Source organism: Schistocerca americana, chromosome X (genome assembly GCF_021461395.2).
Source record: "Schistocerca americana isolate TAMUIC-IGC-003095 chromosome X, iqSchAmer2.1, whole genome shotgun sequence".
Classification (NCBI taxonomy): Eukaryota; Metazoa; Arthropoda; class Insecta; order Orthoptera; family Acrididae; genus Schistocerca; species Schistocerca americana.
Window position 1 is genome coordinate 930,541,887 of NC_060130.1, and position 23,717 is coordinate 930,565,603.

The 23,717-nt window shown below is 41.8% G+C and overlaps 1 non-coding gene across 1 annotated transcript; it reads left to right on the plus strand.

Annotated features, from left to right (window-relative positions):
- Window positions 1–20,320: 20,320 nt before the first annotated feature.
- Window positions 20,321–20,404, plus strand: Trnap-ugg. Its single transcript has one exon. It is a non-coding gene; the product is annotated as a tRNA-Pro (tRNA).
- Window positions 20,405–23,717: the final 3,313 nt, after the last annotated feature.

A 23,717-nucleotide genomic window follows, 5' to 3' on the forward strand; every position in this document is an offset into this window, starting at 1 on the left:
CTACTCCGAATTTTTCTTTTGTTTCCTTTACTGCTTGCTCAATATACAGATTGAATAACATTGGGGAGAGGCTACAACCCTGTCTCACTCCCTTTCGAACCGCTGCTTCCCTTTCATGTCCCTCGACTCTTATAACTGCCATCTGGTTTCTGTACAAGTTGTAAATACCCTTTCGCTCCCTGTATTTTACCCCTGCCACCCTTAGAATTTGAAAGAGAGTATTCCAGTCAACATTGTCAAAAGCTTTCTCTAAGTCTACAAATGCTAGAAACGTAGGTTTGCCTTTCCTTAATCTTTCTTCTAAGATAAGTCGTAAGGTCAGTATTGCCTCACGTGTTCCAATATTTCTACGGAATCCAAACTGATCTTCCCCAAAGTCGGCTTCTACTAGTTTTTCCATTCGTCTGTAAAGAATTCGCATTAGTGTTTTTGCAGCTGTCGCTTATTAAACTGATTGTTCGGTAATTTTCATATCTGTGAACACCTGCCTTCTTTGCGATTGGAATTATTGTATTCTTCTTGAAGTCTGAGGGTATTTCGCCAGTCTCATACATCTTGCTCGCCAGATGGTAGAGTCTTGTCAGGACTGGCTCTCCCAAGGCCGTCAGTAGTTCTAATGGAATGTTGTCTATTCCCGGGGCCTTGTTTCGACTCAGGTCTTTCAGTGCTCTGTCAAACTCTTCACGCAGTATTGTATCTCCCATTTCGTCTTCATCTACATTCTCTTCCATTTCCAGAATATTGTCCTCAAGTACGTCGCCCTTGTATAGACCCTCTATATACTCCTTCCACCTTTCTGCTTTCCCTTCTTTGCTTAGAACTGGGTTTCCATCTGAGCTCTTGACATTCATACAAGTGGTTCTCCTTTCTCCAAAGTTCTCTTTAATTTTCCTGTAGGCAGTATCTGTGATACCCCTAGCGGGATAAGCCTCTACATCCTTACATTCGTCCTCTAGCCATCCCTGCGTAGCCATTTTGCACTTCCTGTCGATCTCATTTTTGAGACGTTTGTACTCCTTTTGGCCTGCTTCATTTACTGCATTTTTATATTTTCTCCTTTCATCAATTAAATTCAATATTTCTTCTGTTACCCAAAGATTTCTACTAGCCCTCGCCTTTTTACCTACTGCTGCCTTCACTACTTCATCCCTCAGGGCTACCCATTCTTCTTCTACTGTATTTCTTTCCCCCATTCCTGTCAATTGTTCCCTTATGCTCTCCCTGAAACTCTGTACAACCTCTGGTTTAATCAGTTTCTCCAGGTCCCATCTCCTTAAATTCCAACCTTTTTGCAGTTTCTTCAGTTTTAATCTACAGTTCATAACCAATAGATTGTGGTCGGAGTCCACATCTGCACCTGGAAATGTCTTACAATTTAATACCTGGTTCCTAAATCTCTGTCTTACCATTGTATAATCTATCTGATACCTTCTAGTATTTCCAGGATTCTTTCATGTGTACAACCTTCTTTTATTATCCTTCAACCAAGTGTTAGCTATGATTAAGTTATGCTCTGTGCAAAATTCTACCAGACGGCTTCCTCTTTCATTTCTTTCCCCCAATCCATATTCACCTACTATGTTTCCTTCTCTCCCTTTTCCTACTGTCGAATTCCAGTCACCCATGACAATTAAATTTTCATCTCCCTTCACTACCTGAATAATTTCTTTTATCGCATCATACATTTCTTCAATTTCTTCGTCATCTGCAGAGCTAGTTGGCATCTAAACTTTTACTACTGTAGTAGGCATGGGCTTTGTGTCTATCTTGGCCACAGTAATGCGTTCACTATGCTGTTTGTAGTAGCGTACCCCCACTCCTATTTTTTTATTCATTATTAAACCTACTCCTGTATTACCCCTATTTGATTTTGTATTTATTACCCTGTATTCACCTGACCAACAGTCTTGTTCCTCCTGCCACCGAACTTCACTAATTCCCACTATATCTAACTTTAACCTATGCATTTCCCTTTTTAAGTTTTCTAACCTACCTGCCCGATTATGGGATCTGACATTCCACGCCCCGATCCGCAGAACTCCAGTTTTCTTTCTCCTGATAATGACGTCCTCTTGAGTAGCCCCGCCTGGAGATCCGAATGGGGGACTATTTGACCTCCGGAATATTTTACCCAAGAGGACGCCATCATCATTTAACCATACAGTAAAGCTGCATGCCCTCGGGAAAAATTATGGCTGTAGTTTCCCCTTGCTTTCAGCTGTTCGCAGTACCAGCACAGCAAGGCCGTTTTGGTTAATGTTACAAGGTCAGATCAGTCAATCATCCAGACTGTTGCCCCTGCAACTACTGAAAAGGCTGCTGCCCCTCTTCAGGAACCAGACGTTTGTCTGGCCTCTCAACAGATACCCCTCCATTGTGGTTGCACCTACGGTACAGCCATCTGTATCGCTGAGGCATGCAAGCCTCCCCACCAATGGCAAGGTCCATGGTTCATGGGAGGGGGACCCTTATATTACTCCTGCAATAATCACAAAGCTGAACAACTATAAACTTTCTTAGCAAATATTCCATTTTAGTCCCTATTTAATAGAGATAAAAAAGCATTAGGTTTGGAAATAATGAGAAGTGAAAAATGAGAAGCCTAATTTAATTAAATTTTACCTTCAATTAATTCTATATGTGTGGCTGACTCTAAATTTTTTTTGAGATCGCTTGTTCTTATTTCTTTTCCTCATTTAAACACCACTTTTTAGCTTATCTTCTAGTTGACAAATATTACATTTACTTGATAGCTTGTTCCTAGTTGAACGATTAAAGCAAAAACAACTAAAATCTTAAATTTCTGTGCAACCTTTGTTCTTCGTCATCATCACTCGAAAGTGTATTAATTTTATTTTGTTGTTTATAATAATTTCTTAATACAAATCTTGCATCGGGCAGTTTGCTTTTAGATACAGGATTCGAGTAAAAACAATAAAATTTTTTAAATTGTTGACAGTTTATAAATTTATTGGTTGATTTATCACATATGTCACTTTTCATAGATAATAACAGTTTAGAATGTCCATGTTTGGAAACTCTTTTTAAATGCTTGTTGTAGTAGTCAGATGAAATATGTTTCCCACATACAAAAAGAGCTCTGTTTATTATCATATTATCTCTTTGATAGTTTCTAATACATTCTTTACATATATGTGAATGTGTATCCTTTGTATTTTTATGTGAGTGAAAGTTATCAGTTGACTTCTACAGTTCACATTTCTTACACCTCTTGACAACTATTTCTTAAGACAATTTTTTATTAGATTAATTAAAATTATTATTTAATAAATACAACAGAAATTGCAAAGTTGTTACAACTGGTAAAAAGAATCCAAGGAGATATACATTAAAAAAGCATCACTATATTAGTGATGAAACAAAACTGGATAACATTTTCAGAAAACATTTGGAAAAAATGAATACAGTTATATGTTAATTAATCATGAAGATAACATTAAGTGATACATAGAACATATTGAATTTAGGGCAAAAGAGGAGGATAATCATCTCCATTGTGGTGAAACTTTATGATTTAGCAGATTATTTTCTAACTGGATGAAAAATGCTTATCAGCAAAAAAATTAGAAGATTTAGAGCAGGAATTTGACATTTACAGTCAAGCAATTGAGTTCTTTTCCTATTCTAAATAAAATTTTATATTAATAAATGAATCCTCTTTCGTGCTGCTGTGGTCTAAATAGTTTTATAGATAAAATATTTACACTCTTCATCATTTTACTGTCACTTGGCTTTTTGTGTGACTTTTCTATTTCATATATGAGTTTGCAGTGCAATACACATTTCATGAAATAGAAACTGTGATACAGAATGACAACCACTTAAGGAAATTACTGAAACCTGGCAAAATATTTTTATCTAATATATTTTTTATTCTATATGGATGGAGTTGATTCCAAGTACATCTATTGATGGTTGCAATTCAGAAGAATCTACTATGAATATATATGAACTTATTAACCATAAAAGTTATCACTGAATTTAGGAAGTTTGTTTAAAGATATTGGGTTTCCATTGTTTGAAGAGAAGGAAGGGTTAACTGCAAATGATGTTTTATCATTTCTGTATGGAATTCCTACTTAGCACTTGAAAACATATCAAAAAATAAAAGAAATTATATTCAATTCTTAAAGATATGGAGACACCAGTCGCAGAAGTACAACACAATATACCAGGTGCTTTAGAGCACAAATATATTCAAAACGAAATGAAAACATTCAAACTGAATTTTCTTGTACAAAGGAATTAGATATTATTAACTGTTGAAAATTTAAAAAATTCGGTAGTAACACTTAATATAAAACAATGTAAACAAATAAGAAAATTTACATTACCTCAGGTAACTCTGCGCTCTTGTATGTGCAAGTGCTGAACAAACCTTCGTTAAGTGAAGTTAGTGTTCGTCATTCATCTAATTACACCTTCTTCTACATGAGATTATTCTGGTGGAGACGCTGGGTATTCCAACTTGTGATAGCGCACATTACCGACGACACAGTGGCTCCCATCAGGCTACGACAGAGCCGCCGTTTACGTAGCCATATTCAACAGATCGCACTCTATCGGAGACATAAGAAGAAGAGGACGTTACGATGACAGCAACTATATGCCACCACATGAGACATCCTTCCAGGTTCTCTTGTGACGATGGCCAAGATCCAAACAAGTGGCTGAAGGTATATGAGCGTATAGACAAATTTAACAGATGGGAGGACACCGTGTATTTGGCTAACGTATTTTTCTGCTTGGAGGGCACTGCCAAGCAATGGTATGAGAACAACGAGGAGAAGTTCACAAGCTGGGAAGTATTCCAGGCGGAACTGCGCAAGTATTTCGGCGACACACAACGACAGAAGTTCAAGGCTGAAGATAAATTAAAGTGCAGCGCACAATGTCAAGGAAAAACTACAGCATCCTACATTCAAGATGTCTTGGTCCTGTGTAAAATAGTGGATCCTAGAATGAAGGATGAAGATAAGGTTGCACATCTCATGAAGAGTGTTGCTGAGGATATGTATCAAGCCTTACTCCTGAAGGGGGTTTCGATAGCAGAAGGCTTCATAAAATGGTGTCAGTATATCGAGATAATGCATCAAACAATAATTAGACGCAAGAAGTTTGAACGGTTTCCAAACGTCGTATCGATGTCTGTGATGGAGGAAGAAATTGATTTCACAAGTGGTCTTCGTCAGATAGTGAGAGAGGAAGTTCAGAAGGCACTTGAACTGAACGACGAGCAAAAAAACCGAGACGCTTCAAGAGGTCATAAGGGAGGAAGTAGAACAGACATTGAACCCAATCTCTCGTCCTTCATTTCAATTTAAAACGGTGAAAAAGTTGAGACCCAAAGGAAGTTACGTTCCTACAATGCCGCATGAGGAACCTGTTTGGGCACCAAGAAAGACTGACGCCTGGAGGACCCAGGATAACCAACCAGTATGTTTCCATTGCGGACGACCGGGACATGTGGTGCGCTATTCTCGAGAAAGGCGACGGATATCTGATGACGCCCGCGCCAGAAGACAGCAGACCGATCTTAGCCGACGCCAACTTCGGGACGACGAAGATGAACAGGAAGATGTGGGAGCAGGACGACGTAGGTCACCATCGCTGCAAGCTAGTCTTTGGAGAGGACGCTCCCCAACACGCCGATCAAGGTCTCCATTACTGTTTAGAAGCTCCAGGTGATCACCTAGCCGCCGCAACGTGGAAAACTAAAGTATGCGACCTTCCTTGGATGTGAGCTCGCCGGAGAGAAAAATCCTCCGCCGTCGATCATTATAAAAATGATAGGAAACTATGTCAATATCCTCATGGATGGTTGAACAGCCCAAGCTCTTGTGGACTCTGGAGCATCATATTCAGTCATTTCGGAGAAGTACCGTCGCCAGTTGCAGAAAACAGCATTCGTCGACTACAAAACATCTCAGCTGAAGGTGGCTAATGGGAAATATGTTAAACCTACACGAAGATGTGTCATTCGTGTGTGCATAAGTGGCCATACACAGCCCTTAGAATTCATCTTCCTACAAGAGTGTAGTCATGACGTCATTCTCGGTTGGGATTTTTTGAGAGCTTCGAGATGAGATACTGTGGACAGGAAGATGCGCATACGAGTGTGTGGAGACTATGTGTGCTGGATGAAGTTATCATTCCTGCAGTCGGCGCTAGAAAGGTAACTGTCATGTGTCATGCCATGCATCAACCAACGGATCTTGTAGTGGTATATAAGAGATGCATACCACTGAAGAATAATATGGTCATCCCAGCCTCTACCATCTTGTTTAAGATCGAATTCGGTGAATTGTGGATAGTTAACTGTCACAGAGAACCGCAGATCCTTCCAAGACTCATGTACATAGCAAACACTGAGCCGTTAATTGCCGAACAGCTGAGCATCATAGAAACCTCCCATGCCGAGTCTGTGGGCGAAATTGGCGCTACCACTACGAGACAAGATCTTCTAGCTCGACTATCACAAGATCTCACTAAGGAATAACAGAAGAAGTTATTTGCCAGTCTTCAAGAGTTCTCTGAATGCTTCAATCCACAGGTGAAGAGCAAATTAGACAAATAGACTGTGAAGAACAGGATTAGCACTGGAGACCATCAACCAATAAGGCACAGAGCATACCGTCTGTCAGTAACGGTACGTCGAATCATTCGCGACGAGGTAGAGAAAATGATGAAGAATACCATCATTCAGCCTTCGCAGAGCCTATGGTCGTCACCAGTGGTTCCCGTCAGGAAGAAGGATGGCAGTTAGTGCTTTTGTGTTGATTACAGGAAACTTAATAAGATAATTAAAAAGGACGTTTACCCCCTTTCACGAAATGACGATACACTAGATGGTCTGAAGGGGGCTAAGTTTTTCTCAACGATGAACATGCACTTGGGCTACTGGCGAATTAAAGTAGATGAGGCTGATCGTAAGAAAACTTCATTCATCAGCCCTGAGGGCCTGTATGAGTTTAATGTAATGCCGTTTGGTTTGTGTAATGCACCAGCAACTTTTGAACGGATGATGGTTAATCTTCTAAGGCACCTGAAGTGGTCGATGTGTCTTTGTTATTTAGATGACATTATAGTGCTCTCAGAGACGTTTGATGAACATGTAAAAAGACTGAAGGCCGTTCTTAAGTGTCTCCAACAAGGCGGACTGAAACTTAATCCAAGAAAGTGTCTCTTTGGAGAAAAGAAATCAAATACTTGGTCACCTGGTGTCAAACGAATGTGTGCGGCCAGACTCAGAAAAGGTGAGATGTATAACGCAATTTCCTATTCCTAAAGGTATTAGAGATGTGAGAAGTTTGCTCGGGTTATATTCTTATTAACGTTGTTTTACCACAGACTTTTGTATCAAAGACCGGCCACTCCAAGAGTTGTTAAAAACCGATGCTAAATTTATCTGTGGTGGTGCTCAACAAGATTCTTTCGATGTGCTGCAAAAAGCTCAGACGACTGACCCTGTGCGTGGTCTGTATGATGAGAGAGCAACTACAGAACTACACACAGATGCCTGTGGATATGGGATCGGTGCTGTTCCGGTGCAAATTTCGGATGGAAAAGAGAAGGTTATAGCCTATGCTTCTAGGGCACTTACAAAAGCCGAGAGAAACTACTCAACTACAGAAAGAGAATTTCTTGCTGTGATCTGGGCCATGTGGAAACTTCGACAGTGTCTTTATGGAAGGCCATTCACAGTTGTTACAGACCATCATTCGCTTTATTGGCTGACAGATCTTAAGGATCCAACAGGTCGACTCGCCAGGTAGGCACTATGTCTTCAAAAGTATGACATTACCATATAGAACAAAAATGGAAGGAAACGTCAGGATGCCGACTGTCTCTCAAGAAACCCTGTGCAAGACCATCAAGACTTTGATGAAAATAGTGACTGTTTCACTGCACTCCAGGATCTCTCTGCTGAGCAGAAGAAGGACGCCAAGATATCTCGAATTGTGCTTGCCTTAAATCGGTCAGAGGATGTGAAAGGACAATTTATGGTAGTTAATGGATTACTTTGCAAGTAAAACTTCGATTCACTTGGAAAGACGTGGCTACCAGTGATTCATAAACACATGCGCTTAGATGGTCTACAGAAATTCCATGACACACCAGAGGCCGAACATTCACGATTTATTAAGACATACGATGGGATCCGCACGAGATTTTTCTGGCCAGGTTTATTTAGGAGTGTCAGTTACTATGTGTCGCACTGTCGAGAGTGTCAGAGAAGAAAGGCAGTTCCTCAGAAACCACCTGGCCGACTCATACGAATTTCAAGGTTCGCAGGAGAGCTTCTGTAAAGTTTGGAAGGTAGGAGACGAGATACTGGCAGAAGTCAAGCTGTGAGGACCGGGCGTGAGTCGTGCTTCGGTATCTCAGATGGTAGAGCACTTGCCCGCGAAAGGCAAAGGTCCCTAGTTCGAGTCTCGGTCGGGAACACAGTTTTAATCTGCCAGGAAGTTTCAGATGGATTATTGTTTGCACTGATTATCTGACACGCTATGCCATTACAAAAACCGTGAAAACAGCCGAAGCATCCGAGGTAGCCAAATTCATCGTGGAAGACATTGTATTAAAACACGGTGCCCCGAGGTCGTTAATTACGGTTCGAGGGAAAGTTTTTCAGTCGAATCTGGCGACAGAGATAAACCGTCGGTACAATATTACTCATCACATGACGACTGCCTACCATCCGCAAACTAACGGGCTTACTGAACGCCTTAATAAGAACTTGGCCGACATGCTATCAATGTTCGTCAATGTTGAGCAGAGCAACTCGGATGAGGTGCTACCTTTCGTGACGTTTGCCTGCAACTCCGCCAAACAAGACACCACAGGATTTACGCCACTTTTCTTGGTGCATGGGCGTGAGGCGACTACGACGATGGACACTGTGTTTCCGTTACATCCTGAGGACGACGACTACAGCGGCCACGTGTTAAGCAGATCTGAGGAAGCTCGGCAGTTAGCTCGACTCCCCACGCTGCAAGCTTAAGAAAACGATCGCCGAAGGTATCACGCGAGCCACCGCCGTGTTGTCTACCATCCTGATGACTTCGTCTAGATCTTCACTCCTATTCGGAAGGTTGGTCTCTCCGAGAAGCTCCTCAGGCACTACTTTGGACCTTATAAGGTTGTAAGACAGTTGTCTGATGTTACTTATGAAGTTGAAGATTTCGACCACGACACAAAACGACGAAAGATCAGAGATACGGTCCACGTCTTTCGAATGAAGCCCTATAAGTATCCTGCAACCCAGGCTAAATTCGAAGCTCCAGCGACAGGCAACAAGCGGAAAGGCGAGGAAGAGCGTAGCGGCAAAGGAACTTCTAAGAAGATCACCACCAGGGCGAACATCAGTAATCGGGAGTTGGAGTATGCAGGATCAATGACTCGTTCCCGGACTAGGAGGACGTAACACCGAGACGCTGTTCCCTTAAGGAGGGGGCAATGTCGCAGAAGAAGCTGAGTAGCACAGTCACCGTGGTGTAGAGGTTGTGATACTAGACTGTCGCATGGAGGGTCGTGAATTCAAAATTCACCTTAACTGTGAAATTTTAATTCCTATATTCGGTTCGAGTACATTCTAGAAGTATCCACAATTGTCAAGGATCATTGTACTGAAATGTTCTGTAACTGTATATATACCACATGTCTTCTGGCCGGAGGCAGTTCCCTCCACGTTCTTGTATGTGCAAGTGCTGAATAAATCTTTGTTAAGTAAAGTTTGTGTTAGTCATTCATCCAATGACACTTTCTTCTGCGTGACAATATTTATTTTGGTGTAAACAGAGTAGATAAGAGTAAAGAATTGTACAATATTCTCTGTAACAATCTATCTTGCTTCGATGAGAAATTATGTGATCTGTCCATTGATGTTGTTCATGAAATAAATGAGAAGAGAAAAATATTTATGAAAAATTTTGGAATGTGCACACTATAGAATTTAATTTACCTAATATATGTTTATTCTATATAAATGGAGTCAGTCATAGACCTAGTTAATAACAAGCTTGCATACAATGATAAGCAAGTGTTTATGATTATTGATGAAACTAGTAATCCACGGCTTAAAGCAAGAAATGTGGTTGAACTTCCAGCTTATAAAGACACAAAACAATCTATTAGAAGAAATACTGATGGAGATGATTCTATGACATTAGCAAATATTAAAGTTGCCTTTAAGTCACCTTTAAAAAGAAAAGAAAAAGTCACCATATTTATTAATGAATCTGCATCATATTCTTTAATGTTAACATGAAAAAAGAAGAAGCAAACAAATTTAAAAATGGGTTACTCATGATGTTTTACTGTCAATTCGAAAACATGGCGAATATGAAATAAGCATTAGTGGAAAACCACTCTACAAAACTCAAATAAGTCATTTAAGAAAACTCAATAAAATCAGGGATAATTATGTAAAATATCAGATGAACAAGTTGATAGAGCTATAGAAATTTTACATGAAAGAAACGAAATCTTCAATTTTAAAAAGTTCTGTTGATCAATTGGCTGCATATCCTTTTTCTGAAAGTCCTTTGAGTCTACTGATTCTAATTTCATGTCTTTTTTTTTATTTCGCTTTTTCATTACACACAATAGTAGTGGGTCTATAATTTTTTTCATTTATGTCGACTGGTTTCATTTTTGTAGTTGAATGTTTTGTGATATTGTATTCCTCTACTAATTTCGAAACTAAATCAAGCCATTTATAATTTCCTTGAAGGGCAAATTTTTTCCACATCTTTTCTTCAATCATTCTATTAAATCGTTCAAAACAGATGTTTTTAATTTTGTAAGTTGAATAACAATTAATGTTAACTTTTTCTTTAATTCTTGTAATTTTTGCCAGTTTCATGAACAACAAGAGGAATGGCTTCAGTGGTTGCAACAGTATGAAGCCTACATAATTGCTCACAACTTACCAGTTACTGCGAAAATCCCCTATTTCTTTTCTGCGATAGGAAGTTTTTTCCTAACGTCACTCCAAGTGAACTTTCGTATGAGCAGGTTGTAGATTCGCTAACTACCTATTATGACCAACAAGTGAATGTGGTACCCACTAGGTATCAATTCTTTAATTGCAAAAAACAGTCAGAACAAATTTATTGCAAGTGGGTAATAGATCTGCAGGGTATGACGAGAAAATGCAAATTCAAATGTTCTTATGGTGCTTTATATTCAGATGCTATGTTGCGTGATGCAGTCGTGTACAGTGTCACTGATGTCAAATTCAGAGAACAGATTTTTAACCAGTCCGATCTATCATTTCAGGAAATACTGCAAATACTACTTCAGTGCAATTCAGGTGCCCTGTCAGCCGATGAATTTGAACAGACAGCAATTTCTACATCTACATACATACCCCGCAATCCACCATACGGTGCGTGTCGGAGGGTACCTCGTACCACAACTAGCATCTTCTCTCCCTGTTCCACTCCCAAACAGAACGAGGGAAAAATGACTGCCTATACGTCTCTGTACGAGCCCTAATCTCTCTTATCTTATCTTCGTCCTTTTTTTCGGATGAATCCGGGTTCTGTTTACAGCATCATGACGGTAGCATCCGTGTTTGGCAACATCGCGGTGAACGCACATTGGAAGCGTGTATTCGTCATCGCCATACTGGCGTATCACCCTGCGTGATGGTATGGGGTGCCATTGGTTACACGTCTCGGTCACCTCTTGTTCGCATTGACGGCACTTTGAACAGTGGACGTTACATTTCAGATGTGTTACGACCCGTGGCTCTACCCTTTATTCGATCCCTGCGAAACCCTACATTTGAGCAGGATAATGCACGACCGCATGTTGCAGGTCCTATACGGGCCTTTCTGTATACAGAAAATGTTCGACTGCTGCCCTGTCCAGCACATTCTCCAGATCTCTCACTAATTGAAAACGTCTGGTCAATGGTGGCCGAGCAACTGGCTCGTCACAATACGCCAGTCACTACTCTTGATGAACTGTGGTATCGTGTTGAAGCTGCACGGGCAGCTGTACCTGTACATGCCATCCAAGCTGTGTTTGACTCAATGCCCAGGCGTATCAAGGCCGTTATTACGGCCAGAGAAGATTGTTCAAATGGTTCAAATGGCTCTGAGCACTATGGGACTCAACAGCTGTGGTCATAAGTCCCCTAGAACTTAGAACTACTTAAACCTAACTAACCTAAGGACAGCACACAACACCCAGCCATCACGAGGCAGAGAAAATCCCTGACCCCGCCGGGAATCGAACCCGGGAACCCGGGCGTGGGAAGCGAGAACGCTACCGCACGACCACGAGATGCGGGCAGATATTACTTTGAAAGACAATGCTCAGCGTGAATTTTGCAGGGCCAGAACTGTTCCCATTGCATTATGGGACAAAGTCGTTGCTGAACTTAAGAAATTTCTAGATAGCAGAGCTATTGCGCCCATACAAGCTAGTCAATGGGCAAGTCCACTGTTTTGCTCCCCAAACCTTCAGGTCGCAGTCGCCTCCGTGTTGACTTCAGGTCTACGGTCAACCAACAAACTGTGATTGACACTTACCCCTTGCCATGCCCAGAGAATCTCGTGGACAGATTAGGTGCTGGTCACTACTTTTCAAAAACTGATTTGCGTAACGAGTATCTTCGAATAGTTCTCGATGAAGAATCACAAAAAGTGTGTGTAGTGAATACTCATTTGGGCTTGTTTAAATATTTGCGTTTGCCTTTTGGCAGTGCTTCCTCACCCGCCATTTTCCAATGGTATTTGGAACAGCTGACTGCTCGTGTGCCAAACTGTTCAAATAATTTGGACGATATTGTCTAGCACCCCCCCATGAACCATGGACCTTGCCGTTGGTGGGGAGGCTTGCGTGCCTCAGCGATACAGATAGCCGTACCGTAGGTGCAACCACAACGGAGGGGTATCTGTTGAGAGGCCAGACAAACGTGTGGTTCCTGAAGAGGGGCAGCAGCCTTTTCAGTAGTTGCAAGGGCAACAGTCAGGATGATTGACTGATCTGGCCTTGTAACAATAACCAAAACGGCCTTGCTGTGCTGGTACTGCGAACGGCTGAAAGCAAGGGGAAACTACAGCCGTAATTTTTCCCGAGGGCATGCAGCTTTACTGTATGATTACATGATGATGGCGTCCTCTTGGGTAAAATATTCCGGAGGTAAAATAGTCCCCCATTCGGATCTCCGGGCGGGGACTACTCAAGAGGATGTCGTTATCAGGAGAAAGAAAACTGGCGTTCTACGGATCGGAGCGTGGAATGTCAGATCCCTTAATCGGGCAGGTAGGTTAGAAAATTTAAAAAGGGAAATGGATAGGTTGAAGTTAGATATAGTGGGAATTAGTGAAGTTCGGTGGCAGGAGGAACAAGACTTCTGGTCAGGTGACTACAGGGTTATAAACACAAAATCAAATAGGGGTAATGCAGGAGTAGGTTTAATAATGAATAGGAAAATAGGAATGCGGGTAAGCTACTACAAACAGCATAGTGAACGCATTATTGTGGCCAAGATAGATACGAAGCCCACGCCTACTACAGTAGTACAAGTTTATATGCCAACTAGCTCTGCAGATGACGAAGAAATTGAAGAAATGTATGATGAAATAAAAGAAATTATTCAGATTGTGAAGGGAGACGAAAATTTAATAGTCATGGGTGACTGGAATTCGAGTGTAGGAAAAGGGAGAGAAGGAAACATAGTAGGTGAATATGGACTGGGGGACAGAAATGAAAGAGGAAGCCGCCTGGTCGAATTTTGCACAGAGCACAACATAATCATAACTAACACTTGGTTTAAGAATCATGAAAGAAGGTTGTATACATGGAAGAACCCTGGAGATACTAAAAGGTATCAGATAGATTATATAATGGTAAGACAGAGATTTAGGAACCAGGTTTTAAATTGTAAGACATTTCCAGGGGCAGATGTGGACTCTGACCACAATCTATTGGTTATGACCTGTAGATTAAAACTGAAGAAACTGCAAAAATGTGGGAATTTAAGGAGATGGGACCTGGATAAACTAAAAGAACCAGAGGTTGTACAGAGATTCAGGGAGAGCATAAGGGAGCAATTGACAGGAATGGGGGAAATAAATACAGTAGAAGAAGAATGGGTAGCTTTGAGGGACGAAGTAGTGAAGGCAGCAGAGGATCAAGTAGGTAAAAAGACGAGGGCTAGTAGAAATCCTTGGGTAACAGAAGAAATATTGAATTTAATTGATGAAAGGAGAAAATATAAAAATGCAGTAAGTGAAACAGACAAAAAGGAATACAAACGTCTCAAAAATGAGATCGACAGGAAGTGCAAAATGGCTAAGCAGGGATGGCTAGAGGACAAATGTAAGGATGTAGAGGCCTGTCTCACTAGGGGTAAGATAGATACCGCCTACAGGAAAATTAAAGAGTCCTTTGGAGATAAGAGAACGACTTGTATGAATATCAAGAGCTCAGATGGAAACCCAGTTCTAAGCAAAGAAGGGAAAGCAGAAAGGTGGAAGGAGTATATAGAGGGTCTATACAAGGGCGATGTACTTGAGGACAATATTATGGAAATGGAAGAGGATGTAGATGAAGATGAAATGGGAGATATGATACTGCGTGAAGAGTTTGACAGAGCACTGAAAGACCTGAGTCGAAACAAGGCCCCCGGAGTAGACAATATTCCATTGGAACTACTGACGGCCATGGGAGAGCCAGTCCTGACAAAACTCTACCATCTGGTGAGCAAGATGTATGAAACAGGCGAAATACCCTCAGACTTCAAGAAGAATATAATAATTCCAATCCCAAAGAAAGCAGGTGTTGACAGATGTGAAAATTACCGAACTATCAGCTTAATAAGTCACAGCTGCAAAATACTAACACGAATTCTTTACAGACGAATGGAAAAACTAGTAGAAGCCAACCTCGGAGAAGATCAGTTTGGATTCCGTAGAAACACTGGAACACGTGAGGCAATACTGACCTTACGACTTATCTTAGAAGAAAGATTAAGGAAAGGCAAACCTACGTTTCTAGCATTTGTAGACTTAGAGAAAGCTTTTGACAATGTTGACTGGAATACTCTCTTTCAAATTCTAAAGGTGGCAGGGGTAAAACACAGGGAGCGAAAGACTATTTACAATTTGTACAGAAACCAGATGGCAGTTATAAGAGTCGAGGGACATGAAAGGGAAGCAGTGGTTGGGAAGGGAGTAAGACAGGGTTGTAGCCTCTCCCCGATGTTGTTCAATCTGTATATTGAGCAAGCAGTAAAGGAAACAAAAGAAAAATTCGGAGTAGGTATTAAAGTCCATGGAGAAGAAATAAAAACTTTGAGGTTCGCCGATGACATTGTAATTCTGTCAGAGACAGCAAAGGACTTGGCAGAGCAGTTGAACGGAATGGATGGTGTCTTGAAGGGAGGATATAAGATGAACATCAACAAAAGCAAAACGAAGATAATGGAATGTAGTCGAATTAAGTCGGGTGATGTTGAGGGTATTAGATTAGGAAATGAGACACTTAAAGTAGTAAAGGAGTTTTGCTATTTGGGGAGCAAAATAACTGATGATGGTAGAAGTAGAGAGGATATAAAATGTAGGCTGGCAATGGCAAGGAAAGCGTTTCTGAAGAAGAGAAATTTGTTAACATCCAGCATAGATTTAAGTGTGAGGAAGTCATTTCTGAAAGTATTCGTATGGAGTGTAGCCATGTATGGAAGTGAAACATGGACGATAAAGAGTTTGGACAAGAAGAGAATAGAAGCTTTCGAAATGTGGTGCTACAGAAGAATGCTGAAGATTAGATGGGTAGATCACATAACTAATGGGGAAGTATTGAATAGGATTGGGGAGAAGAGAAGTTTGTGGCACAACTTGACCAGAAGAAGGGATCGGTTGGTAGGACATGTTCTGAGGCATCAAGGGATCACCAATTTAGTATTGGAGGGCAGCGTGGAGGGTAAAAATCGTAGAGGGAGACCAAGAGATGAATACACTAAGCAGATTCAGAAGGATGTAGGTTGCAGTAGGTACTGGGAGATGAAAAAGCTTGCACAGGATAGAGTAGCATGGAGAGCTGCATCAAACCAGTCTCAGGACTGAAGACCACAACAACAACAACATTGTCTAGCACGCCGCACACCTAAAGAACACAATGCAAATTTGCGTGCTTTGTTTTGTGTGTTATCTGATGCAGGACTAAAGTGTAGATTGGACAAGTGTGATTTCTTTAAACCTGAGTTGCAGTATCTTGGTCATGTCATAAACAGTCAAGGTGTACATCCTCTTCAGTCACATTTGTTAGCCATACGTGACCTGCCAGTTCCTCTCAATGTCACAGAATTGCAGTCAGTCTTAGGGAAAATGAACTATTATATTCGGTTCATATCGAACGCTGCACAAATCGAAGCTCCATTGCATCTCTTGCGTCGCAAGGACGTCCCCTTTGTTTGGAAAGGTGAGTACAAAGAAGCTTTTGAAAAACTTTCTTGCTCAGTGATCGATGCTTGGTTCACTTTGATCCTGACAAAGCAGCTGTGTTGCAAGTTGACGCTTCCTCTTACGGCATCGGTGAAGTGCTTTTGCACAGAATTGGTGATAAAGACAGGCCTATTGCTTTCACATCAAAAGTGTTGTCTAAAGCTCAGTGTAACTACTCACAAATGGTAAAAGAGGCACTGGGTATTGTGTATGGTGTCACTAAATTCCAACACTATTTGTATGGCAGAAAATTCTCCTTGTAAAGGATCACAAGTCATTGCAGTCCTTGTTTCATCCGATGAAGCCGGTTCCTGTACGAACTGACCAACATTTCCCAAGATGGGCTTTGTTTTTGTCTCAATACCAGTACAACATTGTGTATCGTCCAACAGCTCAACATGGTAATGCGGACGCACTTTCACGTCTTCCGTTTGGCCCTGACACTGACTTCGACGCTTCTGCTGCATCTTGTTGTCACATCGATGCTCAATCTTTTCCGCTGAACTATAGGAACATTGCACAGGCCGCGGAATTTGATTCAGATCTGAACACTTTGCTAACATACATTCGCACGTATTGCCGTTGTTCCTTGCGTAGCATAAAGAACACTGAAGTGTGCCGATATTTCGCATGTCTGCGTAGCCTCGATATACAGAAAGGTGTGATTCTTGTTCAAAATGATAATGGAAAGTCACGTGTGTTGACCCCTAAAGCTTTGCAAGAAGAAGTGTTGCAGCTACTTCACCAAGGACACTGAGGGATTGTTTGTACGAAACAGTTGGCGCGTCGACACTGTACTTGGCAGGGTATGGACAGCCAAATAGATCAGATGACGTCACAGTGTCACGCATATGCGGAAAATCAGTCCGTTCCACCACAAAAATTCTCTGCTTGACCTTAGTCACAAGCACCATGGTAACGTGTGCATATAGACTTTGCGGGAAGTTTTTGGAACACTCGTTGGTTGACTGTGGTTGACCCGTGTACCAAGTTTCCTTTTGCTGTGCCAATGAACTCGACAACATCACGTAACACAATTCGGCTGTTGTCCTCTGTTTTTTGCCTCGGACAACGAAGTTATAGCGTCGGACAACGGCCCTCAGTTCACGTCAAATGAATTTGAAACATTCTGCAATGGCATACATCATCTAACTAGTGCACCATCCTATCCACAGTCAAACGACGAAGCGGAACCTTTTGTCAGAACCTTCTGGCAGTAGGTACTCAAACTTCACATCGCACACAACGGGGATCAAGTATTGCAACTGTTTCTCGCCTCCTGTCATTGGTATCCACGAGATGGACCATCGTCGGTGGAACTGCTTCGCGGCCGTCGCCATCGAACAGTGCTACCCCTGCTCCAGCATCCTGCGCCGAAGGACTGCCGCAAGTATCAAATGATTTAACTGGCTCTGAGCACTACGGAACTTAACATCTGAGGTCATCATTCCCCTAGAACTTAGAACTACTTAAACCTAACTAACCTAAGGACATCACTCACATGCATGCCCGAGACAGGATTCGACTCTGCGACCGTAGCGGTGGTGCGGTTCCAGACTGAAGCGCCTAGAACCGCTCGGTCACTGCGGCCGGCGCCGCAAGTATCGTTTCGCGCCGCACGATATTGTGTTTCACAGGGCTTTTAGCGGCAGCAGACGGTGGGCGCGAGGCGAGATCGTTCGTCGACTTGGCGTTTTTCTGTATCTCATTTCAGGTCCAAACTTCATGAAGCGCCGACATCACAATCACATTAGCCACTGTCATGTGCACGGTGATCTTTCTATGTCTCTTCGCTCGGATTGACGGTTCCTGAGGACACTGTGGCCAGAGCAACCGCCAGAGGATGTCGTCACGACACTGCGGGACGACCCTATGGAGACGGAACCTTCGCCTCCTCCGCCTCCTCTCGTCCTACCGATGGAGCTGGACCAGCCCACACCGCAGCAGCCGCCTCCTTCTACATCTTGTTACTGGCGTCAGAAGGTGACGCGTACCCTCCTGATCGTTTTCCGGGAGACGTTTCCGCCAGAGCGAAGGTCGGATGGCGGGGTACGACCGGCCTCTCCCGCTGTTGTCGCGCTCCCTACACCACGACGGCCCGTCGCTTTGGAGGAGAGGGCAGAGGAGGAGGAATGTTTCGACATAACGACAAGCGCAGGCACGATGATGAAGAACGGAAGACCAGAGAGGGCTGTGATAGGATGCTGACTAGGACGACACCAAGACAGGAGCCTCATGTATACGAAGAGAACATAAGCGCCGCGACGCCTAGCCGTACCCGGAGATGAAGAAGAGCCATCATACAAACGCCACAGCAGTGAGTGATGAACTCTTTTCTTTACTTCCATTGAAGCTGTATGTACCGAAGGACAATGATTATTTGCGTGTCACCATTTGCTTGCGACACACTTTTGTGAATACGCAAAGTAAAGTATTGTCAATTTAACTTACTCTAATAAACTCCATTAATACGATTTGTATGAATTGTTGTCTAGCGATTCGAGAAAACAGCTTCCTAGGCACGCTATATTAGACGAGTGGGCAGGATGCTACACTCCCAGTGCGTAAAATGCCTTGAAAATGGCGCGGTATGTCAAAATAACGACAGTAGTCGAAGACATCAATGGGCTGCATTCTCGGAAGTCATCTGAACATCAGATTATTTAACATCAGTTAATTCACTCATAGAGACAATAAATTAATAGATGAAGTAGTGCTGTTGCCTAGTCTCTAAGTCTACAAAAGCAGCTATTTCACTAATTTTAATACAAATTTCCTCATATCGAAATCAGTGTGTGTGTGTGTGTGGGGGGGGGGGGGGGGGAGGGGGGAGTGTTATACGTAGAGGGTAGTGTACTCGGGAGTACTTGACGTTTCTCCATCAGTACGTCAGTCAAGTGACTGATTTTGGGATCACATGAAGAACGTGTACTAAGGACTGCCATAAGCAGTTTCTGCCATTTTCGCAAAGTTTTTGTTGGTTTTGAACATGACCTGCTGATTTGTTCAGCATTTGTACATAGTTCCAGTTTTACACATTTAAGTTCTGTACAGTAGGCAATATTAAAGCTATTTGGAATGTATTGGTTATTCTTCAGTTATATTTTTTGTAACAAGTAAAATTCTACTTATTTTTAAAGTTAATTATACAATTGTGGACAGTTGAGCCATACTTGACTGGTCGTGCATGGTCTTATAACTTGAAACAGACGAAGGTCTTTCACGATGCAATAAGTAGTATTCGCAAGTTAACTTAGTTTAGTTAATGCCTTTGCGCTTTTGCCTGTATTGAAAATTGGAATTTGTGTTAATTTCCGATAACTTTAGTTCTAAAATTTTATAACTTGTAACTTATTTTTTATAATACTGCTCCTGAATTCGATTTTACTTACTGATTATTGGAGTGTAACAGACCAGTTATGTAACAGGTAGACGACGAAATACAGTACTGACAAGATTTTCTCGATTGCAGGGTTTTTGAATTCTGTAGAATAATTGTCCCTAGGTACATAATTATTTTGCACCTTGGGACATCTTTTCACGTTTGGAAAAATCTTGATTTTCTGGAGTAATTATGGGTAATATCAAGAGCAGGCTGAGCCACATAAAATGTGAATGCCATCACTTAAAAAAGGAATTTAAAAAATTAAATTTGTGTTACAGTGGTGGCTAGAAGCCAAAACCTGAGAAGCGTTCCAAGGTACAGAACTCTCCTCTATAACAGGAAGTACGTCGACGATTTGCCGTACTCTCGTGATCAGTAGAATCAAAAACTTCAACGATTCCAGAACTCTGTTCTTAAGAGTGAAATGGAGTCGATTACACATTCGCCACCTGCCGGAGTGGCCGAGCGGTTCTAGGCGCTACAGTTTGGAACCGCGCGACCGCTACGGTCGCAGGTTCGAATCCTGCCTCCGGCATGGATGTGTGTGACGTCCTTAGGTTAGTTAGATTTAAGTAGTTCTAAGTTCTGGGGGACTGATGACCACAGAAGTTAAGTCCCATAGTGCTCAGAGCCATTTGAACACATTCGCCAACTGAAATCTTTTACGGGACCGAACTGGCCACCAAGGGCACATTAGCAACTACACAGCTTCTCAGGTGTGCACCTTGTAGGGCTGCATGCATAATGTGGGATTAATGTCAGCCGGCCGCGGTGGTCTAGCGGTTCTAGGCGCTCAGTCCGGAACCGCGCGATTGCTACGGTCGCAGGTTCGAATCCTGCCTCAGGCATGGATGTGTGTGATGTCCTTAGGTTAGTTAGGTTTAAGTAGTTCTAAGTTCTAGGGGACTGATGACCACAGCTGTTAAGTCCCATAGTGCTCAGAGCCATTTGAACGATTTGATTAATTTCATTGGCTGCTTAAACGAAGCCAACATACATCCATTTCTGAGGTTAGCTTTTCGAATAAAGTTTTACTATTTGCAAAAATAAAACAAAACTGGATTTGCGTGAGGGTGTTTTCGTTGCTATGCAGCCTGTCTCAGACGACTTAAACCATTCAGCAAACAAATACAGGGTTATTACAAATGATTGAAGCGATTTCACAGCTCAACAATAACTTTATTATTTGAGATATTTTCACAATGCTTTGCACACACATACAAAAACTCAAAAAGTTTTTTTAGGCATTCACGAATGTTCGATATGTGCCCCTTTAGTGATTCGGTAAACATCAAGCCGATAATCAAGTTCCTCCCACAAGCGTTTGACTTTGTCATCGGGTGTCTGGGCGTGTAGCAATTGTAGACGGTAAGGCTTCCACTTTAGCCTTTTCCGTAAGATTTTCCAAACCGTCGGCTGTGGTACGTTTAGCTCCCTGCTTGCTTTATTCGTCGACTTCCGCGGGCTACGCGTGAAACTTGCCCGCACGCGGTTCAACCGTTTCTTCGCTCACTGCAGGCCGACCCGTTGATTTCCCCTTACAGAGGCATCCAGAAGCTTTAAACTGCGCATACCATCGCCGAATGGAGTTAGCAGTTGGTGGATCTTTGTTGAACTTCGTCCTGAAGTGTCGTTGCACTGTTATGACTGACTGATGTGAGTGCATTTCAAGCACGACATACGCTTTCTCGGCTCCTGTCGCCATTTTGTTTCACTGCGCTCTCGAGCGCTCTGGCGGCAGAAACCTGAAGTGCGGCTTCAGCCGAACAAAACTTTATGAGTATTTCTACGTATCTGTAGTGTGTCGTGACCATATGTCAATGAATGGAGCTACAGTGAATTTATGAAATCGCTTCTGTACTCTGTAGCTCATTATAGTCTGACAGTCTGACAATTAGTGTTACCTATAGTTGACTTCCATTTTAAATTTACAATTTTAAGCACGTTTGTTTATAGAGAAAATAGCCTTATGAATTTTTGCTTTTACAGCGGTTAAAGAATTTTTGAAAACTTAACTCCAAAATAAAATTAATAATTTAATAATTTCCTTACATTCATAAGGTTTTGTTTTCAAAATTTGTCAGTCTCTTTTGTTTTCGCCATCAGTTTTTAAAATCTTTTAGTCACATCTTTCAGGTTATTTTAATGCAAATATAAAATCTGCTTGATCCAATACGGTTTCCTTAAATGCATCTTTCAATGCAACGCTCTTTCTTTTATAGCAAGCGAGGGATATTGTTCGAATTTCAGAGCTAGCTGGGAACTAATGGCGACGTTTTTGATCAAGTCTCGAATTCTACCAAAACGAGCCGATCTGCAGCGTGCAACTGGAGGTGTTGCTTACAGATTATTTCAATACTCGTTACTCTCGAGAAGCCCCAGGACACGTCGGAATTGATAACTTCTCTGCTCCTGGTTCTCGGAATCCCCAGCAATACCGTACAGATGGCGCTGAACATAACTTTGACCGCAGCAGCTAACTTCCAGGAGCTAGGTAGCGAGACGAATAATTCGTGCTCATATGCGAGGCGGTGCGCTTTGCGCGGGCACTTCCGTTGTTAAGCTGACCGCAATTCTGGTCGTGACCGTGCTAGTAAGTCACTTTCGCATAGCGGGAAAGTCAGTCAGTGTAAAGCCTTTGCTGGAGGTTTCCGGTAACGTTAAATTGTGATCTCGGTAATATTGTACACCTGACTTGATACGACAGGCTCGGAATTTTCTCTGACGATTGCTCTTGTTCACTTTGGAGGACTTAGTGTCTAGTCTCGGTTTTGATATGTTTTACTCCCCGTTTAGATTTGTACCAGGTACGTCTCGGACGTTCTGCTAGCATATTAAATCCTGTCAATTTGTGTTTTCACCACGAAAGCTGTGGTGTAGTTTTGATTTGTTCCATTCTTAGATGTTTTTTGGGGTGCTGCATTCGAATCTGAGGTTTGCCAACAAAATTTCCTTGGCACAACATTGACAAAGACGCAAAAGAGTAAAAAAATCTTAATTTTTGGCGAAACTGTCAAATTTTCGTAAACAACCTCCCCATTCGAAAAGAAGGTCCATAAAATTTCCTGCAAATTTCGCTATTAAAATTTTTCTCTTCCTTGAACCGTTGGGGCTCGAGCGTTGGTCGAAAATTGATGCATTTCGGCTGTCTTTGCAAGAACCGTCTTTTGCCACTCCAAACCTCTAATTTATTATTAAAATATATTCTTTGCACATAGCCTACCTCATAGAGATCGTATGTGTAAAGGCACAGGTAATTTTGTTTTTCAAAAATTATGTAATGTTCAAGTTATTTAGTTAAGTCTGAAATTGTACAAATTGAGTTACAAAAAAGTTGAAATTCGAAAGAAAAATCGTAGACAGTTATTGCATATTACATTATACTACATGTGATTTATATTACATTGTTAAATGAGCAAAACTTGTATATGCCGTTGTCGTTTAGAGGGTTCTGGCTGAAGTGCCTCGAAGGCGGAGGATCCTGGGACAAGTTCGGATTCTTTTATCTACATCTACAGCTACAGCTACATAATACTCTGCGATTGGAAATTAAGTGCGTGGCAAGGGATTCATCGAAACGTCTTTAAGCTATTTCTCTACAGTTACTCTTCCGAACATCACGTGGGGGGAAAAACGAACACTTAAATCATTCCGTGCGAGCTCTGATTTCTCTCTCTCTCTCTCTCTTTCTTTAAAAACTTTTGTATTCTTTGTTGTCTGCTTTCTTTCTTTCCAGCAATTTTTATTCTTTCCCTATGCTTTCTCTTCTTTCGTTTGTCCATATTGCACCTGTCTTTTTCTTTGTTTTCTTCTGGAAGATCTTGAAAACTTCCACTTTTGCTCTGAAC